The sequence below is a fragment of the Crinia signifera genome, chromosome 6, assembly GCF_055691185.1.
Source record: "Crinia signifera chromosome 6, ASM5569118v1, whole genome shotgun sequence".
Taxonomy (NCBI): domain Eukaryota; kingdom Metazoa; phylum Chordata; class Amphibia; order Anura; family Myobatrachidae; genus Crinia; species Crinia signifera.
Window position 1 is genome coordinate 294,224,360 of NC_139222.1, and position 19,580 is coordinate 294,243,939.

The 19,580-nt window shown below is 57.1% G+C and overlaps 1 protein-coding gene across 1 annotated transcript in view; it reads left to right on the plus strand.

Moving 5' to 3' along the window:
* The first annotated feature begins 5,403 nt into the window (after positions 1 to 5,403).
* Positions 5,404 to 19,580, plus strand: part of SHTN1 (shootin 1) — a 370,192-nt gene continuing 356,015 nt past the window's right edge. The window contains exons 1-2 of the mRNA XM_083149946.1: positions 5,404 to 5,526; positions 10,885 to 10,945. The gene's annotated coding sequence lies outside the window, so the exon portion shown is untranslated. The remainder of the gene's footprint in view (positions 5,527 to 10,884; positions 10,946 to 19,580) is intronic.

Here is a 19,580-nt window from a genome sequence, read left to right on the forward strand (position 1 = left end):
TCACTGTCACCCCTGCACCCCCCTCCGTCTGCACACTGTCACCCTGCACCCCCCTCCGTCTGCACACTGTCACCCCTGCACCCCCCTCCGTCTGCACACTGTCACCCCTGCACCCCCCTCCGTCTGCACACTGTCACCCCTGCACCCCCCTCCGTCTGCACACTGTCACCCCTGCACCCCCCTCCGTCTGCACACTGTCACCCCTGCACCCCCCTCCGTCTGCACACTGTCACCCCTGCACCCCCCTCCGTCTGCACACTGTCACCCCTGCACCCCCCTCCGTCTGCACACTGTCACCCCTGCACCCCCCTCCGTCTGCACACTGTCACCCCTGCACCCCCCTCCGTCTGCACACTGTCACCCCTGCACCCCCCTCCCCCTGCATCCCCCTCCACCTGCATACTGTCGCCCCTGCACCTCCCTCCACCTGCACACTGTCGCCCCTGCACCCTCGTCCACCTGTATACTGTCACCCTTGCACCTCCCTCCCCCTGCACCCCCCTCCACCTGCATACTGTCACCCCTGCACCCCCCTCCACCTGCACACTGTCACCTTTGCACCCCACTTCTTCTGCACCCCCCTCCGTTTGCATAGTGTCACCCCTGCACCCCCCTCCATCTGCACGCTGTCACCCCTGCACCCCCCTCCATCTGCACAAGGTCACCCCTTCACCCCCCCTCCCCCTGCACACTGTCCCCCTGCACCCCCCCTCCCCCTGCACACTGTCACCCCTGCACCCCCCCTCCCCCTGCACACTGTCACCCCTGCACCCCCCCTCCCCCTGCACACTGTCACCCCTGCACCCCCCCTCCATCTGCACACGGTCACCCCTTCACCCCCCCTCCATCTGCACACGGTCACCCCTGCACCCTCGTCCACCAGCATACTGTCACCCTAGCACCCCCCCTCCACCTACACACCGTCAACTTTGCACCCCACTTCCCCTGCATACTGTCACCCCTGCACCCCCCTCCGTCTGCACACGGTCACCCCTGCACCCCCTCCGTCTGCACACTGTCACCCCTGCACCCCCCTCCGTCTACATACTGTCACCCCTTCACCGCCCTCCCCCTGCATCCCCCTCCACCTGCATACTGTCACCCTTGCACCTCCCTCCCCCTGCAACCCCCTCCACCTGCATACTGTCACCCCTGCACCCCACTTCTTCTGCACCCCCTCCGTTTGCATACTGTCACCCCTGCACCCCCCTCCGTCTGCATCCCCTCTCCACCTGCATACTGACACCCCTGCACCCCCCTCCACCTGCACACTGTCACCCCTGCAAACCATCACCTTTGCACCCCCTCTCCCCCTGCAAACCATCACCTTTGCACCCCCTCTCCCCCTGCACACTGTCACCCCTGCACACTGTCACCCCTGCACACTGTCACCCCTGCACACTGTCACCCCTGCACACTGTCACCCCTGCACACTGTCACCCCTGCACACTGTCACCCCTGCACACTGTCACCCCTGCACACTGTCACCCCTGCACACTGTCACCCCTGCACACTGTCACCCCTGCACACTGTCACCCCTGCACACTGTCACCCCTGCACACTGTCACCCCTGCACACTGTCACCCCTGCACACTGTCACCCCTGCACACTGTCACCCCTGCACACTGTCACCCCTGCACACTGTCACCCCTGCACACTGTCACCCCTGCACACTGTCACCCCTGCACACTGTCACCCCTGCACACTGTCACCCCTGCACACTGTCACCCCTGCACACTGTCACCCCTGCACACTGTCACCCCTGCACACTGTCACCCCTGCACACTGTCACCCCTGCACACTGTCACCCCTGCACACTGTCACCCCTGCACACTGTCACCCCTGCACACTGTCACCCCTGCACACTGTCACCCCTGCACACTGTCACCCCTGCACACTGTCACCCCTGCACACTGTCACCCCTGCACACTGTCACCCCTGCACACTGTCACCCCTGCACACTGTCACCCCTGCACACTGTCACCCCTGCACACTGTCACCCCTGCACACTGTCACCCCTGCACACTGTCACCCCTGCACACTGTCACCCCTGCACACTGTCACCCCTGCACACTGTCACCCCTGCACACTGTCACCCCTGCACACTGTCACCCCTGCACACTGTCACCCCTGCACACTGTCACCCCTGCACACTGTCACCCCTGCACACTGTCACCCCTGCACACTGTCACCCCTGCACACTGTCACCCCTGCACACTGTCACCCCTGCACACTGTCACCCCTGCACACTGTCACCCCTGCACACTGTCACCCCTGCACACTGTCACCCCTGCACACTGTCACCCCTGCACACTGTCACCCCTGCACACTGTCACCCCTGCACACTGTCACCCCTGCACACTGTCACCCCTGCACACTGTCACCCCTGCACACTGTCACCCCTGCACACTGTCACCCCTGCACACTGTCACCCCTGCACACTGTCACCCCTGCACACTGTCACCCCTGCACACTGTCACCCCTGCACACTGTCACCCCTGCACACTGTCACCCCTGCACACTGTCACCCCTGCACACTGTCACCCCTGCACACTGTCACCCCTGCACACTGTCACCCCTGCACACTGTCACCCCTGCACACTGTCACCCCTGCACACTGTCACCCCTGCACACTGTCACCCCTGCTACACTGTCACCCCTGCACACTGTCACCCCTGCACACTGTCACCCCTGCACACTGTCACCCCTGCACACTGTCACCCCTGCACACTGTCACCCCTGCACACTGTCACCCCTGCACACTGTCACCCCTGCACACTGTCACCCCTGCACACTGTCACCCCTGCACACTGTCACCCCTGCACACTGTCACCCCTGCACACTGTCACCCCTGCACACTGTCACCCCTGCACACTGTCACCCCTGCACACTGTCACCCCTGCACACTGTCACCCCTGCACACTGTCACCCCTGCACACTGTCACCCCTGCACACTGTCACCCCCTGTCACACACTGTCACCCCTGCACACTGTCACCCCTGCACACTGTCACCCTGCACACTGTCACCCCTGCACACTGTCACCCCTGCACACTGTCACCCCTGCACACTGTCACCCCTGCACACTGTCACCCCTGCACACTGTCACCCCTGCACACTGTCACCCCTGCACACTGTCACCCCTGCACACTGTCACCCCTGCACACTGTCACCCCTGCACACTGTCACCCCTGCACACTGTCACCCCTGCACACTGTCACCCCTGCACACTGTCACCCCTGCACACTGTCACCCCTGCACACTGTCACCCCTGCACACTGTCACCCCTGCACACTGTCACCCCTGCACACTGTCACCCCTGCACACTGTCACCCCTGCACACTGTCACCCCTGCACACTGTCACCCCTGCACACTGTCACCCCTGCACACTGTCACCCCTGCACACTGTCACCCCTGCACACTGTCACCCCTGCACACTGTCACCCCTGCACACTGTCACCCCTGCACACTGTCACCCCTGCACACTGTCACCCCTGCACACTGTCACCCCTGCACACTGTCACCCCTGCACACTGTCACCCCTGCACACTGTCACCCCTGCACACTGTCACCCCTGCACACTGTCACCCCTGCACACTGTCACCCCTGCACACTGTCACCCCTGCACACTGTCACCCCTGCACACTGTCACCCCTGCACACTGTCACCCCTGCACACTGTCACCCCTGCACACTGTCACCCCTGCACACTGTCACCCCTGCACACTGTCACCCCTGCACACTGTCACCCCTGCACACTGTCACCCCTGCACACTGTCACCCCTGCACACTGTCACCCCTGCACACTGTCACCCCTGCACACTGTCACCCCTGCACACTGTCACCCCTGCACACTGTCACCCCTGCACACTGTCACCCCTGCACACTGTCACCCCTGCACACTGTCACCCCTGCACACTGTCACCCTGCACACTGTCACCCCTGCACACTGTCACCCCTGCACACTGTCACCCCTGCACACTGTCACCCCTGCACACTGTCACCCCTGCACACTGTCACCCCTGCACACTGTCACCCCTGCACACTGTCACCCCTGCACACTGTCACCCCTGCACACTGTCACCCCTGCACACTGTCACCCCTGCACACTGTCACCCCTGCACACTGTCACCCCTGCACACTGTCACCCCTGCACACTGTCACCCCTGCACACTGTCACCCCTGCACACTGTCACCCTGCACACTGTCACCCCTGCACACTGTCACCCCTGCACACTGTCACCCCTGCACACTGTCACCCCTGCACACTGTCACCCCTGCACACTGTCACCCCTGCACACTGTCACCCACGCCCTGCACACTGTCACCCCTGCACACTGTCACCCCTGCACACTGTCACCCCTGCACACTGTCACCCCTGCACACTGTCACCCCTGCACACTGTCACCCCTGCACACTGTCACCCCTGCACACTGTCACCCCTGCACACTGTCACCCCTGCACACTGTCACCCCTGCACACTGTCACCCCTGCACACTGTCACCCCTGCACACTGTCACCCCTGCACACTGTCACCCCTGCACACTGTCACCCCTGCACACTGTCACCCCTGCACACTGTCACCCCTGCACACTGTCACCCCTGCACACTGTCACCCCTGCACACTGTCACCCCTGCACACTGTCACCCCTGCACACTGTCACCCCTGCACACTGTCACCCCTGCACACTGTCACCCCTGCACACTGTCACCCCTGCACACTGTCACCCCTGCACACTGTCACCCCTGCACACTGTCACCCCTGCACACTGTCACCCCTGCACACTGTCACCCCTGCACACTGTCACCCCTGCACACTGTCACCCCTGCACACTGTCACCCCTGCACACTGTCACCCCTGCACACTGTCACCCCTGCACACTGTCACCCCTGCACACTGTCACCCCTGCACACTGTCACCCCTGCACACTGTCACCCCTGCACACTGTCACCCCTGCACACTGTCACCCCTGCACACTGTCACCCCTGCACACTGTCACCCCTGCACACTGTCACCCCTGCACACTGTCACCCCTGCACACTGTCACCCCTGCACACTGTCACCCCTGCACACTGTCACCCCTGCACACTGTCACCCCTGCACACTGTCACCCCTGCACACTGTCACCCCTGCACACTGTCACCCCTGCACCCCCCTCCACCTGCATACTGTCCCCCCTGCACCCCCCCCCTCCCCCTGCACACTGTGGGCGGGGGAAAACTTGGATCTGGTGGGGCGAGGCTGGGGGGAGACTATGGTGCTAGGGGGAGACCCTAGCGAGGGGGGGGGGGGAACCGGGAACCTGGTGATGGTGGGGGAGACTCTGGGGCTGGGGGAGACCCTGGCGCTTGTGGGACGAGGGCGGGGGGAGAACCTGGTGCTGGTGGGGTGAGGGGGGGGGGGGGGAGAACCTGGTGCTGGTGGGGTGAGGGGGGAATACGCCCTTTTAAACTAAACCGTTCTTTTCTTTCAGCAATTGAAAAATATGAAGAACTTAAAACAGAAAATGAGAAGACTAAAGATGAGGTATGTACATATGTCATACGTGTACATACATCACATGTAGCACATGTAGTATGTGAGTGATCTATGTATAGGGTGCAGGTATAACGCATGCGGGATAAGATCATTTATTTGTTTTATTCATTGTCCATTGTTTTTATGTTGTCTTTATTAAACTAGAGATTTAGGGGGTGATTCGAGTTCTCTGGCACTGTAGTGGGAACAACGTATGTGCATGTACAGCCCCTTTTGTGAATGACTGTGGTGACTAGCAGACACAGTTGCCAGGCCATTCGCAAGCAGCGGCCCGGTGGCCGGAACGGGGTTTGTAGCAGTGTTCATTTCATCTAACCAAGCAAAGTAATGGAGTGGTGCGGCGCAGCCCTCTGTTCTCAGCATACAATTCCTCATTTCAAATGTTATTTTTAAGCAAAAAAAGACAATCAAACAAATAAACAGCTGAATTTACCATTCAGCTGTTTATTTTTTTGTCTTTTTTTGTTTGATTGCATGAGTGGAATGCACACCTTTTAAACACTTTGATTGGGGGAACAACGAATGAAAAACACATGGGGTATCTCACCATACGGTATATGTCCACCGCGGTGGGCTATGCTTTTTAGGGGTAAAGACTGTGGTACCACCGCAGTGAGCTTGTGGCTACTGTCCCCAAAGGATAAAGTGCAAGGTGTGTCCAGTATAAAGTGATGAAGTGCAAGGTGCTCGCAGCGTTAGCAGTGCAGGGGCATCAGTAATAGCAGCAGCAGCTGTCCTGGTAAAATAGCTTTGGGATTTTTTCTAGTTTCTCGGTAGAACGTCCTGCAGCTCAAATTTCCACAGATTGGTGTAAAGACCGAACTTTCCAAAATAACCGATTCTGCGGAGGTATGAGTGCAATGAATTAACAGGGTGCTGCTATTACTGATGCCCCTGCACTGGTAACGCTGCGAGCACCTTGCACTTCATCACTTTATACTGGACGCACCTTGCACTTCATCCTTTGGGGACAGTACATCACAAGCTCACTGCGGTGGTGCCGCAGTCTTTACCCCTAAAAAGCATAGCCCACCGCGGTGGACATATATGGTGAGATACCCCATGTGTTTTTCATTCGTTGTTCTCCCAATCAAAGTGTTTAAAGGTGTGCATTCCACTCATGCAAGTTACCATTCAGCTGTTTATTTGTTTGATTGTCTTTTTTTGCTTAAAAATTAAAATTCTTTTAAATTAAGAACAGTATGCTGAGAACATCTTTTAAGAGGGTTGCGCCACACCACTCCATTACTTTGCTTGGTTATTTGTTCTATTGGGGACGGTGTACCCCATTTTTATGGTGTGGTGGGCAGCACCCTGTTAATTCATTGCGCTCATACCTCCGCAGAATCTGTTATTTTCGAGTGTTAATTTCGTCGACAAAGGGGCTAACGCTGGGTAGTGGAGCCTCCCTTTACCCCCTCCCTCAGGAGGACAAGTCCGCTAGGAAACAGCCCCAGAGTGGACGCACTGTTGCTAAGCTAGTGCGATCCTCTACTCTCCCCAGTCTGACTGCGCCCCTTAAAGGACCAAGCAGATCAGAAGTTAGAGAACGTTTCTAAAGCTCATTTATACCACTTTGGGGGCGGTGGCTAGGCCGACCCTGGCATCTGCTTGGGTAGCTAAGGCCAGGGTGGAATGGACTACCACCCTCGCAGCTACAGAGGAGGGGAGTGCAGATGACCTTATGCATCATGGGCACACTCTATTTGGGGGAGGCTGCACTTGATGCAGCTACCCTAACCTCCTGCATGTATGCCTCGGTTGTGGTGGCACGTCGGTCTCTGTGGTTACGCTCCTGGAAGGTGGACCCTGACTCTAAGAAAACCCTAGAAGCACTTCCCTTTGAGGGTTCACTCTTATTTGGGTCTGAACTTGACTAAATTGTGGCTATGGTGGCGGCTTCTAAAGCCGCTTTTCTGCCGTCCACTCCTACTTCCCGTCCCTGTGTTACCTTCCAGTCCTTTTGTTTCCAGGGCGGGGGTAGGGGAAATTCTTTTGCAAAAACCCAAACCCAGCCTGCCAAGTCATCCAAGGCCAAGGGCAAGCGTCCCTGGGCCATCAGGCAACCTGACTAAGCCAGAGGACAAACCCTCAGCATGTCGGGGCGGCGCTCCACCTGGGGGATTCCAGGGTGGGGGGTTCACCTGCCGCGGTGTTCAGACGTCTGGCTGGAATCCATGACAGATGCATGGGTTCAGGTCGTGGACTCCCGCGGCTACTCCCTAACCTTTCGGCAGAGTCCACCAGGCTCGTTTTTTTTCCACAAGTTCTCCAAGAGACTCGGAAAAGATCAGAGTTCTGGAGCAGGTCATCCAGAAGCTCCTGTTGTCTGGTGTCATAGCTCCGGTCCCTGCACCTCAGCGAGTCACAGATTTCTACGCCAGCCTCTTCCTGGTCCAGGAGTCCAATGGGTCATTCCGTCCCATCCTCAATTTAAAGCAGCTCAACAGATCTATATACAGTAAGCTTGCGAGCAGGGCCCTCCGACCTCTATGTCATTTTGTTTCTACAGTTGTTTCCAATTGTAAAGCGAAACGGATTATGCTGTGCTATATAAAAAACTATAAATAAATAAATTTGTCCCAGTCCCAAAGTTCAGGATGGAGACCTTGCGATCCATAGTTCTGGCCTTGGCATCCCTGGATGTGCCTGCATATCTCCATCAGACCAGAACACTGTCCGTTTCTGCAGTTTCAGACTCTACCCTTTGGCCTGTCCATTGTTTATGAAGGTCATGGCAGTGATGGGCAGCAGACTTCGCAATCAGGGTATCTGTATACTGCCGTATCTGGATGACCTGTTGATCCTGGCACAATCGCCGGAGGTTCTCCAGGCCCATTTGGCCACAGTGGTGACAGTCCTGGAACGCCACGGCTGGATGATAAACTGGCCCATGTCCTCCATGCTTCCAGTACAGTCCATGATCCGTCTGGTTGCCCAGTTGGATATTGTTCATTAACGGATCTTTCTGCCAGAGGAATGTCACCAGGCTCCTCAGTCTCTTGTCCGGCGTCTCCCCTCCCTCAGGTGGGTGACCATTCATGCCTGCATGAGGGACATGAGCTCAATGGTATCAGCCTTCGACATGGTGGAGTATACGCCGTTCCTCTTGCGTCCTCTACAATGAGAGATCCTCACCAAGTGGTCAGGATCCTACTCCAATATTTGGTCCCACCTGATTGTCTTGTCACCGGCAGCATGGATTTCCCTGTCCTGGTGGCTTCTAGACGAGAATATCACTGCGGGGAGACCGTTTGGGTTCCCCAGTGGACTCTTCTCTCAACGGATGCCTACCTCTGGTTGTGCAGCGGTGACTTGCCAACGATCTTTCCAGTGATTATGGAATGCACAAGAATCCCTGCTATTGATCAATGTCCTCGAACTGAGGGCAGTCTTGCGGACCCTTGGCCTTGTGGAACCTTGGCTCCGAGGTCACCCTGTGCAGGTCCAGGGGGGCACTCAGAGTAAGGTGGCCATGGCAGAGACCACCCTCATCTTCAATGGGCAGAGGGGAAGATCCCTACTCTCTCAGTGATCTTTATCCTGGGGGGTCCTCAATTGGGAAGAAGAAAATGGGCAGTACCAACCACCGCTGTCCTAAAGGGGGCGGGCCCTGCCAAAGTTGCTGAGCTGCCGGTCATCGCCATCTATGGCGGCGCTGGACTTCCCCGTGCACAACGTCGGGGCCGGCACCAGGCTGTTTTAGCGGGATGCTGCTAGAGTGGCAGGCCACATTTTGCCCTTTAAAAATCGGGCAGGGCGTGCTAGGACCTCAGGTATTAGGGTCCTCCCTGGTCTGGGGATGCAAGTGTACCACCCCCCTAGGACCTCAGGTGTTAGGATGCTCCCTGGTCTGGGGCTGCGAGTGTGAGTGCACCACCCCACTAGGACCTCAGGTATTAGGGTCTCCCTGGTCTGGGGCTGCGAGTGTGAGTGCACCACCTCACTAGGTGCTCCGGTGTTAGGATGCCACCTGGTCTTGGGCTGTGAGTGTGAGTGCACAACCCCCCTAGGACCTCAGGTGTTAGGATGCTCCCTGGTCTGGGGCTGCGAGTGGGAGTGCACCACCCCACTAGGACCTCAGGTGTTAGGGTCCCCCCTGGTCTGGGGCTGCGAGTGGGAGTGCACCACCCCACTAGGACCTCAGGTGTTAGGGTGCCCAGTGGTCTGGGGCTGCGAGTGTGAGTGCACCACCCTACTAGGCGCTCAGGTGTTAGGGTGCAGCACGCCACTAGGACCTCAGGTGTTAGGGTGCTCCCTGGTCTGGGGCTGTGAGTGTACCACCCCACTAGGCGCTCAGGTGTTAGGATGCTCCCTGGTCTGGGGCTGCGAGTGTGAGTGCACCATCCCACTAGGCGCTCAGGTGTTAGGGTGCCCCCATGGTCTGGGGCTGCGAGTGTGAGTGCACCACCCCACTAGGACCTCAGGTGTTAGGGTCCCCCCTGGTCTGGGGCTGCGAATGTGAGTGCACCACCCCACTAGGACCTCAGGTGTTAGGGTGCCCAGTGGTCTGGGGCTGTGAATGTGAGTGCACCACCCACACTAGGACCTCAGGTGTTAGGGTCCCCCCTGGTCTGGGGCTGCGAGTGTGAGTGCACCACCCCACTAGGCGCTCAGGTGTTAGGATGCCCCCTGGTCTGGGGCTGTGAGTGCACCACCCACCCTAGGACCTCAGGTGTTAGGGTGCTGGGTCACTATATCATACGGCCCACCAAGAGTCTCCGCAGTCCGGTGGCCATTATACAATCGGTAACACCTGTTCTTATCACTGCCTATATCCCTATGGAGTGTAAGCCTGCGAGCAGGGCCCTCCTACCTCTATGGGGCCCATATATCAACTAATATTTGCGGCTAAATCCCCGAAAACACCCGTTTATTAAAAGGGAAAACACCCGTGTATTAAAGGGGGACCGCAGCAGGAATCTCCGATCCCTGCTGCGATCCCCCTGCAGCACCGCCGGCCGCATCCTCCATAGGTTTCTATGGGGGATGCGAAGCTGCCCGATGTATCAACATCGCAGCCCTGGGCTATCGCCATTCTGGGATGGCGATAGCCCATTGTAGCCTATGGCAGTTCAGGGCAGTGCGGTTAGAAGGGTCGGCGGGGGTCAGCGCATAACCGCGCATGCGCAGACCCCTTCCGGCTCCAGGCATTGCAGGGACGGGCTCCTTTCAGAGCAGTGTCCCTGCCAGATGATACATCCCGGTGGTATTGCTGTCACCGCCCCGCCATCGCCCCTATGTCTGTAACAACCTAGTTCCTGCTATCACCGTTCCCTGCTGTACAGAGTAATATAAGAAACTGTTCATAAACCAATAATTCTGTTTTCCCTTCTTACCCAATAGTACGACAGAGTCAGACAGCAGCGAGATGAGGCCGTCAAAAAGTTGGAAGAATTCAGTAAAAGTAGGTTGTGTCCTTGTGTTGGTGATGATCGTTCTGTCCTCCCCGCACATTGGGCCGAGGTTCTCCCAGAATCCACTTTATTAGCCAGGTATACTTAGAGGTAACAGTGACAGTACAGATATACATAGCACATACAGGTATACGCTAGATGTACCCTGGGGATTTTTTAATATCCTCCATATACTCGGGGAACACTCCTTCCCACAAACTCTGTCCACTAGTATCCAATTGCCAGCCCAGATCTTAACCTTGGAGCTGTTCCTACCTAGGCAGCCATCAGCGGCACCACTGGTCATTGCAGCAGCCAGGTAGGTAACAATATAAGCAGGGACAGTACAGTTATCACACAGGGAACACATACCTGCCGAGCTGCACAGCGCCTAGGCAGGCACCACTGGTCACTGCAGCAGCCAGGTAGGTAACAATATAAGCAGGGACAGTACAGTTATCACACAGGGAACACATACCCACCGAGCTGCACAGCGCCTAGGCAGCCATCAGCGGCACCACTGGTCATTGCAGCAGCCGGGTAGGTAACAATATAAGCAGGGACAGTACAGTTATCACACAGGGAACACATACCCGCCGAGCAGCACAGCGCCTAGGCAGCCATCAGCGACACCACTGGTCATTGCAGCAGCCGGGTAGGTAACAATATAAGCAGGGACAGTACATTTATCACACAGGGAACACATACCCGCCGAGCTGCACAGCGCCTAGGCAGCCATCAGCGGCACCACTGGTCATTGCAGCAGCCAGGTAGGGGACACTATAAGCAGGGACAGTACAGTTATCACACAGGGAACACATACCTGCCGAGCTGTACAGCGCCTAGGCAGCCATCAGCGGCACCACTGGTCATTGCAGCAGCCAGGTAGGGGACAATATAAGCAGGGACAGTACAGTTATCACACAGGGAACACATACCCACCAAGCTGCACAGCACCTAGGCAGCCATCAGCGGCACCACTGGTCATTGCAGCAGCCAGGTAGGTGACAATATAAGCAGGGACAGTACAGATATCACACAGAGAACACATACCTGCTGTCACGGACCCACCGGTCGCCTGCTCCGATACGTCAATTTGAGCAGCTCCGGCCGTGACTGGGGTTCACTTAGGACACTCGGGTCCTTTCCTTGAGGTACACTGCCACCAGCCAAAACCTGATTTTAGCGCTTGAAACTGCGCAAGGGGCGGCTTGGCTCGCACCTGACCGCACAATACAAGATAACAATGGTAACGTTTTCCAGCCTTTCTCTTCTGAGGCTAATGAGTCTTAGGAACACAGAACCAGAACTGGGAATATGTATTATTTATTCCTAGAAATACTACAGAGCTTTAAACAAAATGGTTACAAGACATTACAATGATTTTAAAAGTACACACAATGATTAAATGCAATTTCAGAGATAAAATAAAAAGGGGAAAAATGACAGAACCGTTTCTTACACGTAAGTACCAATCCTGACGTGGGGGGGTTCTCCATAAGAAATCTCTGGTCGCTTACAGCCTGCTTGCTAGACCCCCAGGTAATGACACTGACTATAGGGAGAAGGGTCTTAGTTATACCTGGTAGACTCCCTCCTCCCTCCCACCCTTGGGATTCCACTCTTTCCATGCTGAAGGAGCGTGGAAGGTCCCTGGCAATGTATCTTCTACAGTCTGCTGTTTTCAAAGTGATTGATCCTCCTTCCTTGCATAGCAGACCCACTGATAAGAGATGTGAAGGAAGGGGACAAACTCTAACCTCTTCTTCTGGACCATGGTTTATGAGGGGCTCAGATCTTATCTTACATCCTAACTCCGGAGGAGTCCACAGATGTCACACTGAGGGAATACAGGCCTCAAACTCAAACCAGGGTCACCTACAGTTTACATACAAGACATGTCCTGATTCCAATACTCACAGGAGACATAACTATTACACCAATATCGGACATACATTGACCGGACAGATAATACTAACAGGAGGCATACGTTAATTTGATCGATCACCTGATCTGATCGTTACACCTGCCGAGCTGCACAGCGCCTAGGCAGCCATCAGCGGCACCACTGGTCATTGCAGCAGCCAGGTAGGTGACAATATAAGCAGGGACAGTACAGTTATCACACAGGGAACACATACCTGCCGAGCTGCACAGCACCTAGACAGCCATCAGCAGCACCACTGGTCATTGCAGCAGCCAGGCAGATAACAATATAAGCAGGGACAGTACAGTTATCACACAGGGAACACATACCCGCCGAGCTGCACAGCGCCTAGGCAGCCATCAGCGGCACCACTGGTCATTGCAGCAGCCAGGTAGGTAACAATATAAGCAGGGACAGTACAGTTATCACACAGGGAACACATACCCGCCGAGCTGCACAGCACCTAGGCAGCCATCAGCAGCACCACTGGTCATTGCAGCAGCCAGGTAGGTAACAATATAAGCAGGGACAGTACAGTTATCACACAGGGAACACATACCCGCCGAGCTGCACAGCGCCTAGGCAGCCATCAGCGGCACCACTGGTCATTGCAGCAGCCAGGTAGGTAACAATATAAGCAGGGACAGTACAGTTATCACACAGGGAACACATACCCCCGAGCTGCACAGCGCCTAGGCAGCCATCAGCGGCACCACTGGTCATTGCAGCAGCCAGGTAGGTGACAATATAAGCAGGGACAGTACAGTTATCACACAGGGAACACATACCTGCCGAGCTGCACAGCACCTAGACAGCCATCAGCAGCACCACTGGTCATTGCAGCAGCCAGGTAGGTGACAATATAAGCAGAGACAGTACAGTATCACACAGGGAACACATACCCGCCGAGCTGCACAGCGCCTAGGCAGCCATCAGCGGCACCATTGGTCATTGCAGCAGCCAGGCAGATAACAATATAAGCAGGGACAGTACAGTTATCACACAGGGAACACATACCTGCCGAGCTGCACAGCGCCTAGGCAGCCATCAGCGGCACCACTGGTCATTGCAGCAGCCAGGTAGGTAACAATATAAGCAGGGACAGTACAGTTATCACACAGAGAACACATACCCCCGAGCTGCACAGCACCTAGGCAGCCATCAGCGGCACCACTGGTCATTGCAGCAGCCAGGTAAGTAACAGTATAAGCAGGGACAGTACAGTTATCACACAGGGAACACATACCTGCCGAGCTGCACAGCGCCTAGGCAGCCATCAGCGGCCCCACTGGTCATTGCAGCAGCCAGGCAGGTAACAATATAAGCAGGGACAGTACAATATCACACAGGGAACACATACCCACCAAGCTGCACAGCACCTAGGCAGCCATCAGCGACACCACTGGTCATTGCAGCAGCCAGGTAGGTAACAATATAAGCAGGGACAGTACAGTATCACACAGGGAACACATACCTGCCGAGCTGTACAGTGCCTAGGCAGCCATCAGCGGCACCACTGGTCATTGCAGCAGCCAGGTGGGTAACAATATAAGCAGGGACAGTACAGTATCACACAGGGAACACATACCTGCCGAGCTGTACAGTGCCTAGGCAGCCATCAGCGGCACCACTGGTCATTGCAGCAGCCAGGCAGATAACAATATAAGCAGGGACAGTACAGTTATCACACAGGGCACACATACCCACCAAGCTGCACAGCGCCTAGGCAGCCATCAGCGGCACCACTGGTCATTGCAGCAGCCAGGTAGGTAATAATATAAGCAGGGACAGTACAGTATCACACAGGGAACACATACCCCCGAGCTGCACAGCACCTAGGCAGCCATCAGCGGCGCTACTGGTCATTGCAGCAGCCAGGTAGGTGACAATATAAGCAGGGACAGTACAGTTATCACACAGGGAACACATACCTGCCAAGCTGCACAGCGCCTAGGCAGCCATCAGCGGCACCACTGGTCATTGCAGCAGCCAGGTAGGTAACAATATAAGCAGGGACAGTACAGTTATCACACAGGGAACACATACCCACCGAGCTGCACAGCACCTAGGCAGCCATCAGCGGCACCACTGGTCATTGCAGCAGCCAGGTAGGTAACAATATAAGCAGGGACAGTACAGTTATCACACAGGGAACACATACCTGCCGAGCTGCACAGCGCCTAGGCAGCCATCAGCGGCACCACTGGTCACTGCAGCAGCCAGGTAGATAACAATATAAGCAGGGACACTACAGTTATCACACAGGGAACACATACCTGCCGAGCTGCATAGCGCCTAGGCAGCCATCAGCGGCACCACTGGTCATTGCAGCAGCCAGGTAGGTAACAATATAAGCAGGGACAGTACAGTTATCACACAGGGAACACATACCTGCCGAGCTGCACAGCACCTAGGCAGCCATCAGCGGCACTACTGATCATTGCAGCAGCCAGGTAGGTAACAATATAAGCAGGGACAGTACAGTTATCACACAGGGAACACATACCTGCCGAGCTGCACAGCACCTAGGCAGCCATCAGCGGCACCACTGGTCATTGCAGCAGCCAGGTAGGTAACAATATAAGCAGAGACAGTACAGTTATCACACAGGGAACACATACCTGCCAAGCTGCACAGCACCTAGGCAGCCATCAGCGGCACCACTGGACATTGCAGCAGCCAGGTAGGTGACAATATAAGCAGGGACAGTACAGTATCACACAGGGAACACATACCTGCCGAGCTGTACAGCGCCTAGGCAGCCATCAGCGGCACCACTGGACATTGCAGCAGCCAGGTAGGTGACAATATAAGCAGGGACAGTACAGTATCACACAGGGAACACATACCTGCCGAGCTGTACAGCGCCTAGGCAGCCATCAGCGGCACCACTGGTCATTGCAGCAGCCAGGCAGATAACAATATAAGCAGGGACAGTACAGTTATCACACAGGGCACACATACCCACCAAGCTGCACAGCGCCTAGGCAGCCATCAGCGGCACCACTGGTCATTGCAGCAGCCAGGTAGGTAATAATATAAGCAGGGACAGTACCGTTATCACACAGGGAACACATACCTGCCGAGCTGCACAGCGCCTAGGCAGCCATCAGCGGCACCACTGGTCATTGCAGCAGCCAGGTAGGTAACAATATAAGCAGGGACAGTACAGTTATCACACAGGGAACACATACCCGCCGAGCTGCACAGCACCTAGGCAGCCATCAGCGGCACCACTGGTCATTGCAGCAGCTATGTAGGTAACAATATAAGCATGGACAGGACAGTTATCACACAGGGAACACATACCTGCCGAGCTGCACAGCGCCTAGGCAGCCATCAGCGGCACCACTGGTCATTGCAGCAGCCGGGTAGGTGACAATATAAGCTGGGACAATACAGTTATCACATAGGGAACACATACCCCCGAGCTGCACAGCACCTAGGCAGCCATCAGCGGCACCACTGGTCATTGCGTGCCACGTTGCAGGGAGCCGGTCCACTCTTACCTCGCGCGGTTTGGCCCTTATCCCAGCTACGCGCGCCATGTTGCAGGGAGCCGGTCCGGTTTTGCCTCGCAGGGTTCGGCCCTTATCCCAGCTACGCGTGCCACGTTACAGGGATCCGGTCCGGTCTTACCTCACGTGGTGCGGCCCTTATCCCAGCTACGCATGCCAAGTTACAGGGAGCCGGTCCGGTCTTACCTCACGTGGTGCGGCCCTTATCCAAGCTACGCGTGCCACGTTACAGGGAGCCGGTCCGGCCTTGCCTTATGTGGTTCGGCCCTTATACCAGCTACGCGAGCCACGTTACAGGGAGCAGGTCTGGTCTTGCCTTATGCGGTTCGGCCCTTATCCCAGCTACGCGTGCCACGTTACAGGGAGCCGGTCCGGCCTTGCCTTATGCGGTTCGGCCCTTATCCCAGCTACGCGAGCCACGTTACAGGGAGCAGGTCTGGTCTTGCCTTATGCGGTTCGGCCCTTATCCCAGCTACGCGAGCCACGCTACAGGGAGCAGGTCTGGTCTTGCCTTATGCGGTTCGGCCCTTATCCCAGCTACGCGTGCCACGTTACAGGGAGCCGGTCCGGCCTTGCCTTATGCGGTTCGGCCCTTATCCCAGCTACGCATGCCACGTTACAGGTAGCCGGTCCGGTCTTGCCTTATGCTGTTCGGCCCTTATACCAGCTACGCATGACACGTTTCAGGGAGCCGGTCCGGACTTGCCTCGTGCGGTTCGGCCCTTATCCCAGCTACGCATGACACGTTACAGGTAGCCGGTCCGGTTTTGCCTTATGCTGTTCGGCCCTTATACCAGCTACGCATGCCACGTTTCAGGGAGCCGGTCCGGACTTGCCTCATGCGGTTCGGCACTTATCCCAGCTACGCATGCCACGTTACAGGTAGCCGGTCCGGTCTTGCCTTATGCTGTTCGGCCCTTATACCAGCTACGCATGCCACGTTACAGGGAGCCGGTCCGATCTTGCCTTATGCGGTTCGGCCCTTATCCCAGCTACGCGTGCCACGTTACAGGGAGCCGGTCTGGTCTTGCCTTATGCGGTTCGGCCCTTATACCAGCTACGCATGCCACGTTACAGGGAGCCGGTCCGGTTTTTGCCTCGCGTGGTTCGCCCCTTATCCCAGCTACGCATGCCACGTTACAGGGAGCCGGTCCGGTTTTTGCCTCGCGTGGTTCGCCCCTTATCCCAGCTACGCATGCCACGTTACAGGGGGCTGGTCCGGTCTTGCCTCATGCGGTTCCGCCCTTATACCAGCTACACATGCCACGTTACAGGGAGCCGGTCCGATCTTGCCTTATGCGGTTCTGCCCTTATCCCAGCTACGCGAGCCACGTTACAGGGAGCCAGTCTGGTCTTGCCTTATGCGGTTCGGCCCTTATCCCAGCTACGCATGCCACGTTACAGGGAGCCGGTCTGGTCTTGCCTTATGCGGTTCGGCCCTTATACCAGCCACGCATGCTACGTTACAGGGAGCCGGTCCGGTTTTTGCCTCGCGTGGTTCGCCCCTTATCCCAGCTACGCATGCCACGTTGCAGGGAGCCGGTCCACTCTTACCTCGCGCGGTTCGGCCCTTATCCCAGCTACGCGTGCCACGTTATAGGTAGCCGGTCCGGTCTTGCCTTATGCTGTTCGGCCCTTATACCAGCTACGCATGCCACGTTACAGGGAGCCAGTCCGGCCTTGCCTTATGTGGTTCGGCCCTTATACCAGCTACGCATGCCACTTTACAGGGGGCTGGTCCGGTCTTGCCTCATGCGGTTCGGCCCTTATACCAGCTACGCGTGCCACGTTACAGGGAGCTGGTCCACTCTTACCTCGCGTGGTTCGTCCCTTATCCCAGCTACGCATGCCACTTTACAGGGAGCCGGTCTGGTCTTGCCTTATGCGGTTCGGCCCTTATCCCAGCTACGCATGCCACGTTACAGGGAGCCGGTCCGGCCTTGCCTTATGCGGTTCGGCCCTTATACCAGCTACACATGCCACGTTACAGGGAGCCGGTCCGATCTTGCCTTATGCGGTTCGGCCCTTATCCCAGCTACGCATGCCACGTTACAGGGAGCCGGTCCGGCCTTGCCTTATGCGGTTCGGCCCTTATACCAGCTACACATGCCACGTTACAGGGAGCCGGTCCGATCTTGCCTTATGCGGTTCGGCCCTTATACCAGCCACGCATGCCACGTTACAGGGAGCCGGTCTGGTTTTGCCTTATGCGGTTCGGCCCTTATCCCAGCTACGCATGCCATGTTACAGGGAGCCGGTCCGATTTGGCCTCGCAGGGTTTGGCCCTTATCCCAGCTACGCGTGCCACGTTACAGGGAGCTGGTCCGGTTTGGCCTCGCAGGGTTTGGCCCTTATCCCAGCTACGCGTGCCACGTTTCAGGGAGCCGGTCCGGGCTTGCCCCGTGCGGTTCGACCCTTATCCCAGCTCCGCGTGCCACGTTACAGGGAGCCGGTCCGGGCTTGCCCCGTGCGGTTCGACCCTTATCCCAGCTCCGCGTGCCACGTTACAGGGAGCCGGTCCGGGCTTGCCCCGTGCGGTTCGACCCTTATCCCAGCTACGCATGCCACGTTGCAGAGAGCCGGTCCGGTTTGGCCTCGCAGGGTTCGGCCCTTATCCCAGCTACGCGTGCCAGGTTACAGGGAGCCGGTCCGGTTTGGCCTCGCGCGGTTCGGCCCTTATCCCAGCTACGCGTGCCACGTTACATGGAGCCGGTCCGGGCTTGCCTCGCGCGGTTCGGCCCTTATCCCAGCTACGCGTGCCACGTTACAGGGAGCTGGTCCACTCTTACCTCGCGCGGTTCGGTCCTTATCCCAGCTACGCGTGCCACGTTACAGGGAGCCGGTCCGGTCTTGCCTTATGCGGTTCGGCCCTTATCCCAGCTACGCGTGCTAGGTTACAGGGAGCCGGTCTTGCCTCGTGCAGTTCGGCCCTTATCCCAGCTACACGTGCAACGTTACAGGGAGCCGGTCCGGTTTGGCCTCGCAGGGTTTGGCCCTTATCCCAGCTATGCGTGCCAGGTTACAGGGAGCCGGTCCGGGCTTGCCTCGCGCGGTTCGGCCCTTATCCCAGCTACGCGTGCCACGTTACAGGGAGCCGGTTTGGTTTGGCCTCGCGCGGTTCGGCCCTTATCCCAGCTACGCGTGCCACGTTACAGGGAGCCGGTCCGGGCTTGCCTCGCGCGGTTCGGCCCTTATCCCAGC